Source organism: Spinacia oleracea, chromosome 3 (genome assembly GCF_020520425.1).
Source record: "Spinacia oleracea cultivar Varoflay chromosome 3, BTI_SOV_V1, whole genome shotgun sequence".
NCBI lineage: Eukaryota > Viridiplantae > Streptophyta > Magnoliopsida > Caryophyllales > Amaranthaceae > Spinacia > Spinacia oleracea.
This window is the reverse complement of record NC_079489.1, coordinates 155,654,896-155,670,666: the sequence shown is the minus strand read 5'-3', so window position 1 is coordinate 155,670,666 and position 15,771 is coordinate 155,654,896.

Here is a 15,771-nt window from a genome sequence, read left to right as displayed (position 1 = left end):
ATGACTTTTCGAAGGTTTTAGTTTTTCGGATGCAAAATTTCGTAAATTTAAGATGTTAAATTAAATATTTGCGATTCCTGTTGATAAATCTTGAATTTTTGATTGACCTACTGCATATGTTTAACAAGTTTGAATGCCTAGTCTTGTTAATTATGCAATCTAATTTGTAATTATGATTAATTTGTTGAAAATTAGAATAATTTAGAATTAATTTGATTTTCATAATTAATTGTAATTTAATTAGAAACCTATGATTAAAAACCACCATAAAAATTGTAAATTTACGATAAATTTTAAATTTTTATGACCTAGACTTGAATCCATATCAATCGGAAATCAATTGAATAATAAATTTTCGATTTTTCGCCCTAAAATTATGAAATTAATATTATTTATTAATTTGTCATTAATTTTAAATATAAATTTTAAATTTTTATGCGATTCGTTCAAATAACTTGCACGCACGAAGCAATGGACGCTTCGTGTTACCCTTAAGGGGTGTTGTATAATGCGGGCATGCGACGACGAGCAAGGGAGCTCGTCGCCCGTGCGGCACGAATGCAATGAGCAAGGGCGTAGTGCACGAGCACAAGGCAGCAGCCCTGCCTTGTGTCGTGTGCCACGAGCAATGAACGAATGGGCATGGGCGAAGGGCGAGCCAAGGCAGTCGCGTGTGGGCAGCAAGCGAGCTGCGCCACAACGCGCGCTGCCTCGCACAAGTGCGCGCAGCCTCGCGCGCAGCGAGCGCAAGCTCGCGTGCCACGAGCGCTGCGCCCAGCACTGCTCGCGCGCGCAGCGCGCGATGTCGCTCGCCCAGCGAGCGATGTCGCGCACCAGCGAGCGATGGCTCGCGCGCGCGCAGCGAGCGATCTCGCGCGCCAGCGAGCGATGGCTCGCGCGCACCAGCGAGCGATCTCGCGCGCCAGCGAGCGATGGCTCGCGCGCACCAGCGAGCGATGCAGCGCCCCAGCGAGCGATGGCTCGCGCGCACCAGCGAGCGATCTCGCGCACCAGCGAGCGCGGTAACGCGCGCGCGCTGCGAGCGATAGCTCGCGTGCGGTGGGCGCTGTGCGGAGGCTTGCGTATGGGACAGCAGCAGCTATGCAACGAGCGCATGGGCTGCGCGCACATGGCCAGCAATGGCTGTGTGCGTACGGCCCATGGGCGTGCAACGCATAGGGTGTTTGCGTTTCGATTAGATCGTTTTGAATGTTTAATTTGAAAATTTCAGTTCAAGTAATTTTAATTAATAATTTAAATTAATTTCTTGGATTTTAATTTTGAATATTATAATTATAATAAATGGAATTTATTCTAATTATTTTACTAAAATTAAAATCATGAATTAATTTAAATGCGACTGAAATTAAATTAAATTTTGGATTCAATTATAAATTTATATGAGCTTTAAATTTTAATTAAATTTGTATGTTTCCGGTTAGACTAGAAATACAATTTTATGTTTAAAATTAGTAAAGCATATGAATTTATTGGTTTGAGTGGGAGCACTTTTTAGTCATAAACTCTTGATTAGGTCTACAAATCCTTAAGGTTAAAACAACTCGATTAGAATTAATAAGGACTGAATAATTGGTAGATTATTGGTGCCCTTGATTAATTGCTGCAAATGTTTACGTGATGCATAATGTGTTTTACTAACCAGCTATGTGGGCCATTCATGATAATGAATGGGTGAATGGTATATATTGTATATGTACTGTTTTGCAGGTTATGAAGTGACTAGTATGGCCCAAATAGGATAGAAAATATGGTCTGCGTACCATTAATTTAAATGTAATTGGTCTAAAGCACCAAAGTTATTTTTCAATTCAAATATGGTCTGCGTACCATCAAATAGTTGTAATTAGTTATAACTTATCCTATTTGAAGAAAATGGTGCCTCCCACGGAGATTTTCAAGACGGACTTTGAAGTCAAAGCTTCAAGATGAAGTCGGGCCATACTAGATCACAAATATCTTATGCATGTTTTAAGTTATTTATTGCTTTAAATATGTCTTAAAATGCATGAGATCAAAAGCTTGATTATGTTGCATGATTAAGGATTTTAGTTCACTTAAAATCTAACCAACATAGTAAGAGCCTTAAGTTCCAAACTTAAAAATTGAGTTAAAAGGTGCCATGCCAAAATATACACTTGCTTGGATATCCTTTACATCAATCCAGTAATAGTTTTCGCTCAGCGAGGTGTTACTTATTGGTCCTAAAGGGGCAAGGTACACAAATAATTGTGAGTACATGTTAGTTTTGGTGAAACTCAACGATATAAGTAAGGAGTCCTTTTATGTCGTGGCAAATTCGATAGGTTTACCTAATAAGTTCTTAGACGTACCTATCAACCAAGAATAGTTTCTAGACTATTAGCAAAAGGCTTTTGCTTACCTAAGATGTTCTAGGATTAAGTCGACAAACTGTGCTTAGTTCTTCAATGATTTTAGGATCTTGGAATCATTTTATTCACACCTGCCGGAACACATAACTTGAATAAAATGCTTAATGAACATTGAATTATGCATGTATGCTAGAATTTAAGTTTATTAAGAGAAACTGTGAATGGTTATTTATTTGTTTATTCTTTTCAATTGTAGTTTTAATATGGCAAACAACAATCAAAACATCATCATGGGTTCTGAGCTTATGGTCAAGCTGAACCTGACAAATTTTCTTGAATGGGAAGCTAAGCTAGTTGAAATAGTCAAACTCAATGGACTTGAGTATGTACTATCACATCCCATGCCAAGCTACTATGCCAGAGACATGACCCCTGAGAGATTTTACGCCTGGGATGCGGATCTCAAAAAGGTTATGAGTCTCATGCTGAACAATATCCCTGATGATTGGGCTAGAAGGTTTGTAGCTTATGAACCTTTTACGCTCATCAAGAATCTGAGGGATATCTGTCGTGGAAGTACGGAGGACAGGGACCTGAACGTCCATGAGTTGATTGAATCAATGTCTGGGCTAAAGGTTAGTTCTCCCAACAGGTGTTATAGGATGGAGGTCCAAGAAACACATGTTCAGCTCCTTCGCACTAAACAGAGGGTAGGCGTCCCACTGAGGTTCCATGTGGATCTTATGTGTTCATATTTTGATCGCCTAAGTCTACTAGGAACACCAATAAGCGAAAGGATGGCAGTCTCTGTCTTGCTCAATTCACTACACAGTGGGTTTGGTCGCTACAAGCAACAATACCTAAGTGAACCAAGAGAAGAAACAGTTGCAGAATTTATTCACCTTGTCAGAAAGGCTGAAATAGTACTGGACTGTGAAGCCAAAGATTTACTCAAGGCTAGAAAGAGACCATTCAAGAAAGGTGGAAAGTCCAAGGGCAATGCTAAATCAAAGCAGGACAAGTCCACATCAAGCTGTCTTTATTGTGATGGAATAGGCCATTACAAAAGAGAATGTCCAAAGCTAAAGGAAGATCAGAAGAACGGAACAGTCGTTCCATCTTCAGGTATTTTCGTTATAGACTGTATACTTGCTAATTCAACTTCTTGGGTATTAGATACAGGTTGTGGCTCACACTTATGTTCCAATCCACAGGGACTAAGAAGAAGTAGAAAGTTAAGCAAGGGTGAAGTCGACCTACGAGTGGGAAATGGAGCACGGATTGCTGCATTAGCCGTAGGAACTTACTATTTGTCGTTGCCCTCCGGGCTAGTTTTGGAACTGGAAGAATGTTTCCATGTTCCAAGTCTTACTAAAAACATCATTTCAGTTTCTTGCTTGGATGCTAAGGGATTTTCCTTTATAATAAAAGACAATAGTTGTTCGTTTTATTTTAAAGAGATGTTTTATGGATCTGCTAGATTAGTCAATGGACTTTATTTATTAGATCACGACAAACAAGTATATAACATAAATACCAAAAAGGCCAAAAAGGATGATTCAGATCTCACCTATCTGTGGCATTGTCGATTAGGCCATATAAACTTGAAACGCTTAGAAAGACTTCAAAGGGAAGGAATTCTTGAACCATTTGACTTAGAGGATTATGGTAAATGCGAATCATGTTTACTTGGCAAAATGACGAAGCAACCTTTCTCTAAAATTGGAGAAAGAGCAAATGAACTATTGGGTTTAATCCATACAGATGTATGTGGACCAATGAGTACAAATGCTAGAGGTGGTTTCAGCTACTTTATCACTTTCACTGATGACTTCAGTAGGTATGGTTATGTCTACCTAATGAAGCATAAGTCTGAATCCTTTGACAAATTCAAGGAATTTCAGAGTGAAGTAGAGAATCAATTAGGCAAGAAGATTAAGGCACTGCGGTCTGATAGAGGCGGTGAATATCTGAGCTATGAATTTGATGACCATCTGAAAGAATGTGGAATTCTATCAGAATTGACTCCTCCTGGAACACCACAATGGAACGGTGTGTCAGAACGGAGGAACAGAACCTTGCTAGACATGGTCAGGTCAATGATGGGTCAGGCCGAACTTCCATTAGAATTTTGGGGACATGCACTAAATACAGCTGCACTCACTATAAATAGAGCTCCGTCTAAAGCTGTCGAAAAGACTCCATACGAATTATGGTTTGGAAAGCCTCCAAATGTGTCTTTTCTTAAGATTTGGGGATGTGAAGTATACGTCAAACGATTAATTTCAGACAAACTTCATCCAAAATCTGACAAATGTATCCTTGTGGGCTATCCAAAGGAAACAAAGGGGTATTACTTCTACAATACATCTGAGAACAAAGTGTTTGTTGCTCGAGATGGTGTCTTTTTGGAGAAAGATCACATTTCCAAAATGACAAGTGGGAGAAAAGTAGACCTCGAAGAAATTCGAGTCGAACAACAAACTCTAGAGAATGCTCAAGATGACATTCAGGATGAAACTCAGAGATCTTTAGAAGAATCTGGTGAGAATCATGGTCAATCTAGAAATGTTACCCCGCGTAGATCGCAAAGATATAGATCTCAACCGGAAAGGTACTTAGGTATTTTGACGAACGAGAGCTATGACGTTCTATTACTTGAAAGTGATGAACCTGCGACTTACAAGCAAGCTATGACGAGCCCTAGCTCCAAGCAATGGCAAGAAGCCATGCAATCTGAATTAGACTCCATGTCTGAAAACCAAGTATGGGATTTGGTCGATTTGCCAGATGGCTACCAAGCCATTGGAAGCAAATGGGTTTTCAAACTGAAAAAGGACAAGGATGGGAAACTTGAAGTTTTCAAAGCTAGATTGGTTGCGAAAGGTTACAGGCAAGTCCACGGTGTGGATTACGATGAAACCTTTTCACCAGTTGCAATGCTAAAGTCTATTCGAATAATGTTAGCAATCGCTGCATATTACGATTACGAAATATGGCAGATGGATGTCAAAACTGCTTTCTTAAACGGCGTTTTAACAGAAACTGTGTTTATGACACAGCCTGAAGGTTTTGAGGATCCAAAGAATGCTAAAAAGGTATGCAAGCTAAAGAAGTCAATCTACGGATTGAAGCAGGCATCCAGGAGCTGGAATATACGTTTTGATGAAGCAGTCAGTGACTTTGGTTTCATCAAGAACGCGGACGAATCTTGTGTATACAAGAAGGTCAGTTGGAGCAAAATTGCTTTCCTAGTATTATATGTCGACGACATATTGCTTATCGGAAATGACATTCCTATGTTGAACTCTGTCAAGATTTGGCTTGGGAAATGTTTTTCGATGAAGGATCTAGGGGAAGCACAGTACATATTGGGCATCAAGATTTACAGAGATAGATCTAAAAAGATGATTGGACTTAGTCAAAGCACTTATATCAATAAGGTGCTTGATAGGTTCAAGATGGCGGACTCCAAGCGAGGCTACCTACCCATGTCTCATGGAATGACTCTAAGCAAGACTCAGTGCCCAAAAACACTTGATGAGCGTAGACGAATGAATGGGATTCCATATGCATCATTGATTGGTTCAATAATGTATGCTATGATATGTACACGCCCGGATGTTGCGTACGCACTCAGTGCTACGAGCAGATACCAGTCAGACCCAGGAGAGGCGCATTGGACTGCTGCCAAGAATATTCTGAAGTACCTGAAAAGGCACAAAGATGACTTCCTGGTCTATGGTGGAGATGATGAATTAATTGTTAAAGGCTATACGGACGCAAGTTTCCAAACCGACAAAGATGATTTCAGATCACAGTCTGGGTTTGTCTTCTGCCTCAACGGAGGAGCAGTAAGCTGGAAAAGTGCTAAGCAAAGCACCATTGCGGATTCTACAACTGAAGCGGAGTACATTGCTGCACATGAAGCAGCAAAGGAAGCTATATGGCTAAGGAAGTTCATAGGAGAACTTGGTGTAGTCCCCTCCATTAAAGGACCAATAGCCCTGTATTGTGATAATAACGGAGCTATTGCACAGGCAAAAGAGCCTAGACACCACCAGAGAGTCAAGCATGTACTTCGTAGATTTCACCTTCTACGAGAGTTCGTTGAAAGAAAAGAAGTCGAGATAAGCAAAATTGGAACTGATGACAACATATCAGATCCATTAACTAAACCTCTGCCGCAAGCGAAGCACAACTCGCACACTGCAGCTATGGGAATCAAGCATATTGGAGAATGGCTTTGATGTCTCTGTTTAATGTTTTAAAGTTTTAGAGTTTAAATCTTTGTAAAACATTATTGGTTAATCATTCACAATAAATGAAAGGAATTCATTTTTCCATTTAATTTGTGGTTTATTAAATGATGAGTCCCTTCAACTTGACGATATATTCAAGATAGACTGTCAGGACCAGTCCTGTGACTAAGAAATGTCTATCAAGTGAACTTGAATGTCAAAGGTTGAAAATGGTCCCTAGTCGGAGTTTTCTATAAAATTGGACGCATAGAAAACGTTAGACGATTAGAATGCAAGATGACTAGTAGTTCTGTTTCTTGAACTATGTGGACATGGCAATGTCATAATCATTTGCATAGATACTTACTTTGGGAAGACTAGTATCGGACAAGACCTATGAAACTTTACTGTAAGAGATGAAAGTCTGTCATAAGTAAATTTCATTAAATTATTAGACACTAAATCCTCAATACCTGAGTGATTTGAGATTACTTGTTTGAGAACTGGTTGCTTTGACGTTGACCAACCGTCGCACCGTAAAAGGAGGCTATAAAGGCAACGCTCAGGTAATCACCTATCAAACGAAGTCTAATCTCAAGATCGCAAGATTGGGATTGTCCTCCCATAAATCGGGATGAGATGCTTAAAAGTTGTACAAGGCCACTCGGAGAGCTAGAAACTGTGAAATGCATGGCCGTGCTCGGATGAATCATAGGCTATGATTATCTGTTTATTTGATCAGTTGAACTCTGAAACCGAGGAACACCTCTGGACATAATAAGGATGACAACTCTTACCTTATGTTCAAGAGCAAGCATCAAGCGACAAAGGAATTAGGAAATGCACACTTGTCCCTAAGGACAAGTGGGAGACTGAAGGAAATAATGCCCTTGGTCCAAGTATGCATTCTATGTTAAGTCTAATAAATGCGGTTCAGTATTAATTAACAAGTTAATAATTCAGTGAGATCAAGTGAGCTGAATGCCTAGCTAGAGGCCGCTTCAGTTCAAGTGGAATTAATGATATTAATCCACAGCTTACTCTTGACTGAACCCGTAGGGTCACACAAATAGTACGTAAACGGATCAAGTATTTAATGGCATTAAATACTCCATCTATGAATATTCGGAACCGACGGATCTTGGTTTCAGTGGGAGCTAAGATCGTCACAGGCAAGAAATGAATACTCCGGAAACGATGATATTGCCGGAAACGGAAATATGGATCGTATCGGAAATATGAATATTATCCAAGTCGTAGATGTTACCGGAAACGGAAACATGGTACGTATCGGAAAATATTATTGGAAATGGAAATATTACCAGAATCGGAAATATTGCCGGAAACGGAAATATTGTCAGAATCGGAAATATTACCGGAATCGGAAAATAATTCCGGAAACGGAAATATTAAATATTTGTTCGAAACGGAAATTAATTCCGGAATCGGAAATATTAAATATTGTTCGTATCGGAAATAGATTCCGGAAATGGAAATTTAATCGGAAGCGTATCGTACGAATTAGCATCGGACGAGGCCTGCCGGACGAAGGCCCAGCACGAAGCCAGGCCATCGCCCAGCAAGCACGCACGCCACAGCCCAGCGCGCACAAGGCCGCGCATGCGTGGGCCGCACTGCGTGGGCTGCTGCTCGCATGCATGGGCAGCCCTTGTGGCTGCCGTGTGTGTGTGAGTTTCAGCTCATGCGAGATTCCTGAATCTGCAAGAGTCAGTGTATGATTAAATGTCTATTCCTATTGGATAAATTGATTAAGTAGAATTCATGTAGAATTCTAATTCCAATTAATTCGCATCCTACTAGGATTACGATTCCTTTTCCATAACTCTATAAATAAAGGCCTAGGGGTCATAATTTATACACAAGTTTTTAAGTATTCAAAAGTGAGTTTTTGAGAGAAAATCAAACACACATCTTGCTCAAAAGTGCCGAATTTTCTGAGTACCTTAAGGGCGATTCTAGTTGGTCAATCTTAAGGCGGATCCGAACGTGCTGTGGACTTTCTACGGAGGGACGACACTTGGAGTCCTAAAAGACTTGTTCTTGTTCGGTTCGGGCGCAGCTAGGGAAGGCACGCAACAAAGAGTATGCATCTAATTATGCTATATGATTATGTGTAAATAATATGTTTCCTGGGTTAATGGTTGTTTCCGCATGATCTATGTAAATGTCATATGTATCATAACCTAACAATAGTTAGGGTTTGACTGAACCCTAGAATATTCCGGAAATACTAATGGGGGTATAATGGGCATCCATATTATATTTCATAACACTCCCCCTTGGATGTCCATTATACAAAAATAAAATTTCTCTCTTAAAATAAAATATTTCCTAATGCGCGAACGATGCTGCCTCATTAAAAACCTTACCAGGAAAACCCAGTGGGAAAAAACCATGGTTAAGGGAAAAAGAGTGCAGCGCGCATCTACTCCCCCTCATGATTACATAACTTGAGATCTTTGATACGAGGCAATCCAATCTGGCAAACTAATTTCTTGAAAGTAGCAGTTGGAAGCGCCTTGGTAAATAGGTCTGCCAAATTTTCACTTGAACGAATCTGCAGAACCTGTACATCACCATTCTTCTGCAGATCATGGGTGAAGAAGAATTTTGGTAAAATGTGCTTTGTTCTATCACCTTTGATGTATCCATCCTTGAGCTGTGCAATACATGTTGCATTATCTTCATACATAACTGTTTGAGCTTCTTTCCCTGTGGATATGCCACAATCTTCTCGTATATGTTGAATTACAGACCTTAACCATATACATTCACGACTAGCTTCGTGGATAGCTAAAATTTCTGCATGGTTAGAAGAAGTATCTGCAATAGTTTGTTTCATGGAACGCCAAGAAATGGCAGTACCACCACATGTAAAAACATATCCTGTATTTTGAAACGTTCACTTGTATGCACTAGGTGAGTATTTATATCACCAGACTTTTGACAATAATACCTGAAATAAATATATTTTCTTGTACATAATATTACAAATGTATCCTTAAATATTGGACATATATAAACCTTCTTCTGGAGGTTATAAGTAGTAGTAATCATCAATGTTGATCAAAATTTCTCTAGTCATACTTTCATGATTATACATGATAAATAATTATATCACTGTCCAACTAAGGGTATAATGTAATTTATGGTTCTTCTGGACCATAAAATAAACTCAATGTAAGGACATTACATACTCTTATCTTAAAATTTTGAATCAACTCATATTTGTACAAGAATTCTTCCGTAAATATATATGTATATTTCATAATTCTCAAGTACTCAAACTATTGGTTGAGACGACAGTTCAAAAACACTCTTCAAGAGTTTAGATAATATTTGACCAATGTTATGACATTCATATGTAAAACTTAAAGGGCTAGATATGTAAGAACATCATGTATAAGTTCTTCAGGAACTCTTCTTATTGCATGATTCATAACATGCTATTAAATCAATATTATATATATACTTCTTTCGCAACTATTCGCCCATTGGAGTAAGAAACTCCTCTTATAATATTCATAAAGTTGCAGATCCGTCTTACCATTCTTTGGATGCATATTAATATATGACATCATAATAATTTTGAAACATATATAACTTGATAAATGAAAATCAATCATGATAAAACACAAAACAAACTAAATGTATGATGAATGATGCATTTACATATTAACTACAGATGTATATGAATGTAAGACTCAAAATGCAAAACACTGTACAGTGTGGATATTCGAATCCATATCTTGTTGGACTTCAGGTCCATGAGCTCATTTAATCATTATAGTTATGACTACGTCGAAATAGACATAGATTTACGATCCCCTGTTCAAAACCCATTATTTCTCGCATATGCATTATATTCGGTTCCATCATCTACCGGTATCATCAAAATTCTTCAACATATACTTCGCATGCTATTCATCAATGATATCTGAATACTTATTCAATAGGTACCGTTCATCTTTTCTCATGGGCCATCTATTATAGTTCAGATATCTATACCACTTCAAGGGTATTTCATACACTATATATTAGTGTTTTCTTTCTTTTCAATAACATCATCAACTGCATTATCTTGCCATCATTTTCATATAATCACTATGTTGGAACCATATATATAATCTACACTTCAGGTGTAGAGATTTAAATAAATATTGGCAAGATATATATTTCTCAACACTTACTATATGTAACATCGAGCACTATGACTATCATACACCTTTATGCCTTTGAACATGTAACAATTTAACACAATCAAGTCATAGATATTTATGTCCAAACATACTTCGAGAACATAAAGCTGACATGTACACTTACTCATATGGGGATCAATTTATTATCTTTCAATTTTGCCAACTTATTCTTGCTCGTCTCCCCCTAAGTTGGGAAAATATTTTCAATATGTTATGGGGCATAAAAAATTTCACCAACTAAATAATACACTTTTCAACGTGTATTTTGATAAATATTACATACTTTTGTTCTCTTCTGGAGATCAACATTGATTATGGGGAGTAGATATAATATGCAGTTGTTTTTTCTTCATATTTTCTCTTTTCGTACTGACGTATGATTGCCCCGATCAAGAGATTTATGATGTTTGTTTATGATACTTAAATCAATCACAAAATACTTGTAAACTTATTAGTGATCTTCAAGTCACCTACTACCATTCTGGTGAACTTCATGCCACTTACTATCACGGTAAACTTCAAATCACCTATCATTATACAATTTTTCAAAATAATTAATATCTCTTGTATTTATTTTCTCAATCGATTCATTATAATTCGATTCAAATACAACTCAACCTCATCATTTTGTCATGCCTTTGAATATATACAACATATGAGGGAGTGTCAGCACGTAAAATTTTATTTGATAAGAATTTTCAAATTCTCATAACGGGTGTTCTTAAACCCGGATGGCCTGGATTATCACATCATGCCTATATAATATCATATAAAATATTTCATTCGATAACTGCTGGTTATCTTCTCAAAGTGATCACTGTAATTATAGAATACTATAATTTGAACATATTATGATGTGATATAACGACACAAACTGGTGTGTCAATTATAACGGCAAGACAATCTAAACAAAACTTTTGGAAGATAGCTTGTACTCTTCAAGAGTATCCATTACAACTTTGGTACATATCACAAAAGTATACATCTTCAGAATGTAGTATATTACTCATGCTCATAGAGCGAGTCAATAAGACATGATCAAATATTTGTACCAAGTTTAACATATTGTATTATAATCCTGATCATATACTACTAATTTTATTATGTTGAGAGCTATCTCCCCTTATCCTTGCATGTATATAAATTTGGTTCGGAGGGCGTGCTACAATGTCTATTAGACATATGTTTTCATTATCTTTATACACCATGTGTATCTATAATTTATTCTCACTTCTGGTGTGCATGTATATGTGTATTTTGATATTACATTTTTACTCATTTGTTCACCCATGATTATACTTTATTTTACTTTCACATCCTCGATCATGACTATTGACATTATCTTCACTATCTTTAGTCATGCAATTTCTCATTCACTTCTGGGAATGATTTACCTAGTTGAACGTGATCATAATATTTTTCTTCACGATTTCGTTATTTGTCTCATCCACCAAAAAACAATATATGAACTATTTTTCTCAAAATTATCGTGTCTGCAGGACCACACTAGTTTCATGAAAGAGATGTAGGGTATCTTGACAACAAGATTTAAAAACTATTATAGTTTTCTAGGTCATATTTTCTTGTACATCTTCAAAAGAATTCGCAGGCCTTTAATGGTCAAATGTCCAAAATTAAGTCGTGAACCTATTTCAACTTATAAACAAAAGTCAAAGCTATATATTTGCATTTCAATCTATAATAGCTTTGATTATAATTATCTTCAAAGAAGAGCAAGACCCACTAATTTATGTTTTTAAACATTATATAGTAAATTATTATAAATTCTTCCCTTGTTTCCATAGACCAATTCCCTTTTCCTCCACAGCGGTAACATACATTGGTCACATTCTCATTTTATCTTTCTTTTGTTTGTTATCATCTTTGTCCTACTTCTGGTAGGAATTTGAGTTATTGAGAGGACCACCTCGACCTCGACCATATTCATATCAACGCATACGTCCTCGACCACTACTGTTGGCATGATATTTTTCTTTTCCATAAGGAGATGTCGCATTCGCTTCAGGGAATAGAGTAGAACTAGTTGGGCGTGATTCATGATTTTTCATCAATAGCTCGTTATTTTTCTCCCATAAGGGGACAAAATATAAGTTCAGAATATTTCTTAAATCCCTTTTCACAGTATTGTGTCTGCAGGACAACATTATTTGCGTGAAAGGTAGAGTATGTATTTTTTTTTTCTAGTACTTCTGCATCAGTGATTTTCTCTCCACATAGTTTCAATTGTGAAATAATTCTGAACATGGTTGAGTTATATTCACTCATGAATTAAACTCATGTAATCTTAATGCAACCAATCATAACAAGCTTTTGGGAATACTCAATTTTTCGAGAGGTCATATCTTTCCTTTAGATTACTCCATAAAAACGGGTCTTTATCAAACGACACTTATTTACAAAGTAGTAACTATATATTTCACATGAAACTTTCACCCTTTCAAATAAATTAACTTAAGAATAGGATCGACCCTTCATCAAATTGGATAATCCTTGCTGTATAATCTTTATTATTCCCAAACAAAAAAAAAAAAAAAAATCTCTGATCATACTATCAAGCTGCATAAAGGTACTGTAAACCGGTTAACATATAAAGCTCTAAAAACGTACTATATACTAACTCAAATTACACTCAATAATCTTCACTCTTGAAGAATCACCAAACAGACACTGAAAAGGAATGTATGGAATCTCGTGAACATAAAATAGTCTTCTCTTAAATAGTGGTATCCATAAACAATTCAGTCGTTCATAATTAATGTTAACCTTGCAAAAAAAAACACAATGGTTTGAAATTTGAATAATATCCCTAGATATTTGACAACCACACTACTTTGCAACAGTTCAACACAAGGAATCGAGTGCCCAGAAATCGAACCAGTTTAACTCATCGCATTCTCTAAGCTTGGACTAAAGGACTAGAGGATCACATCAAAATCCCAAATTTCTTAAGCTAAATTCTTTGATAAGAACAATAACAAAACACAAATCTCAAAAACTAGAACCACTAATTATTAATAGTCACATCGATCAATATGCAAGTCATTCAGAAACAAAAACTAATACGGGTCCAATTATTTGCGGCGCACGGATCAATCACTCATCAACAAATCAATAAAATCATGAACCACCCAATATTAATACTTGCGGCATACTCCGTATTACTCATCCATTAAATCAATTAATAAAGGAAAATAGTTTCATTGGGTTTTTTTTCTGCTCAGTCGGCTAGGGTTTGGTGCTGATAACGTGTTATGAATAAACAAAAGAGATAAGAGAGAGAATAGGGTTGTGTCCATTATTCCATATAATACTGGGTATATATAGGATACAATAGTTAGGGTTTGACTGAACCCTAGAATATTCCGAAAATACTAATGGGGGTATAATGGGCATCCATATTATATTTCATAACAAATAAACTTTAAAATATGAGCTTTTTATACACATGACTCCAAAATGTTTCTAAAGTCTATTTTAAAAATAAAAACGTGGTTTTGTTTTCAAATAATTAATTTATAATTTAATTTCACTTCAAGGTCTAAAAAATGAGCAGCTTTAATGAAAAATTATTTATAAATTATCTACTTCTGAGTTTGAAACCCTTTTTTAACACGTTAAAGAAAACACTTAGATCTTTCCAAGAAGGTATCAAACGCTCAAATCTGAGTTCGGGAGGTCTTGGTATTAAATTTAAAGTTCAACGAGATGTAATTTTCTCAACATTTTTTTTTAAAAAGAAAATTAGTTTTCTCTTATAAAATCCGATTTACCCAAAATAAATTCCTATTTTTCCTAGATAACAGATTTTGTAAGTATACATACTCCAAACCATTTACCACTTCGCTATACTTACCTAAAATTAATTTAGGTTAAGTTAAGTAAAGTGGAAAATTCTAAAATAAACCCAAATATAAGTTTTGTTTACTTAGGTCGCTACTTTCCAAACATTCAAGGCGAAGAAATATGAAGACTAGTCAAGGAAACACAGTTCAAGGCGAAGGAATCAAGACTTGAAGCTGCTCATTAGATAGGAATTCTGATTATTGTAATATTTATTGTATTTATGGCACTTGTAAACTAAAGTTCCACCACCAAAGTAATAAAACAACAAAAGAATTATCTTATGCACACTTCCTAATAATAAATTATTCGAGTGTTTTTTTTTATTAAATTGGTTAAATCACTTTGCATGCTTGATCCATATATCATTTCACATTTGCATGAGATAAACCTAGTGACTTATGGTTTATGACCTTGAATTGAATAAACGGGTCAAATTGGAAATTTAGTCATATAGGATTGTGAAGTGATTCACCCACTTATAAAACCTATTATCATCAAATTTTGTTACCTATAATGAATCACTCTCAGTCTAGTATGACATGATTTCTATTATGAAACTATTATTCAATTTTAGGCCATATCAGGTGTCCCAACTTATATGGTCAATTTCATAAACCCCAAACACATTACCTCAAAATCCACTCAGATAGCACATTACTATCCATCCTCAAAAGAGTGAAGTTCAACCCAAAATAAACAAGTCACAAAGTACAAAACAACTTTCTTTTCAGAAACAAGTCAATCCAAAAGTCGTCAATCGGGACGCATTTTATCGTTAAGATGTCTTTCACATAAGACTTTTATGGTGTCACTAATCGGGGTGATTTCCACAACCTTAATGGAGCGATTTGATTCCCAAAAGCAAGTCAGTTAAAGACCTATTGCCAACCTTGTTCTGAGTTATTCAAAACTCTATTTCCCTTCACCCATTGGAATTGACCACATAGGAAGGGACACCTGTCAGAACTACGTAGGGTTTTGATCCGGGAGTGGATTCAAATCCCACAATGAACGGTACGTAGGGCAACTTTAATGCTCAAACCCACCATACATCACCAGATTTATCTCATCATATATTATATCATATTGCATCCG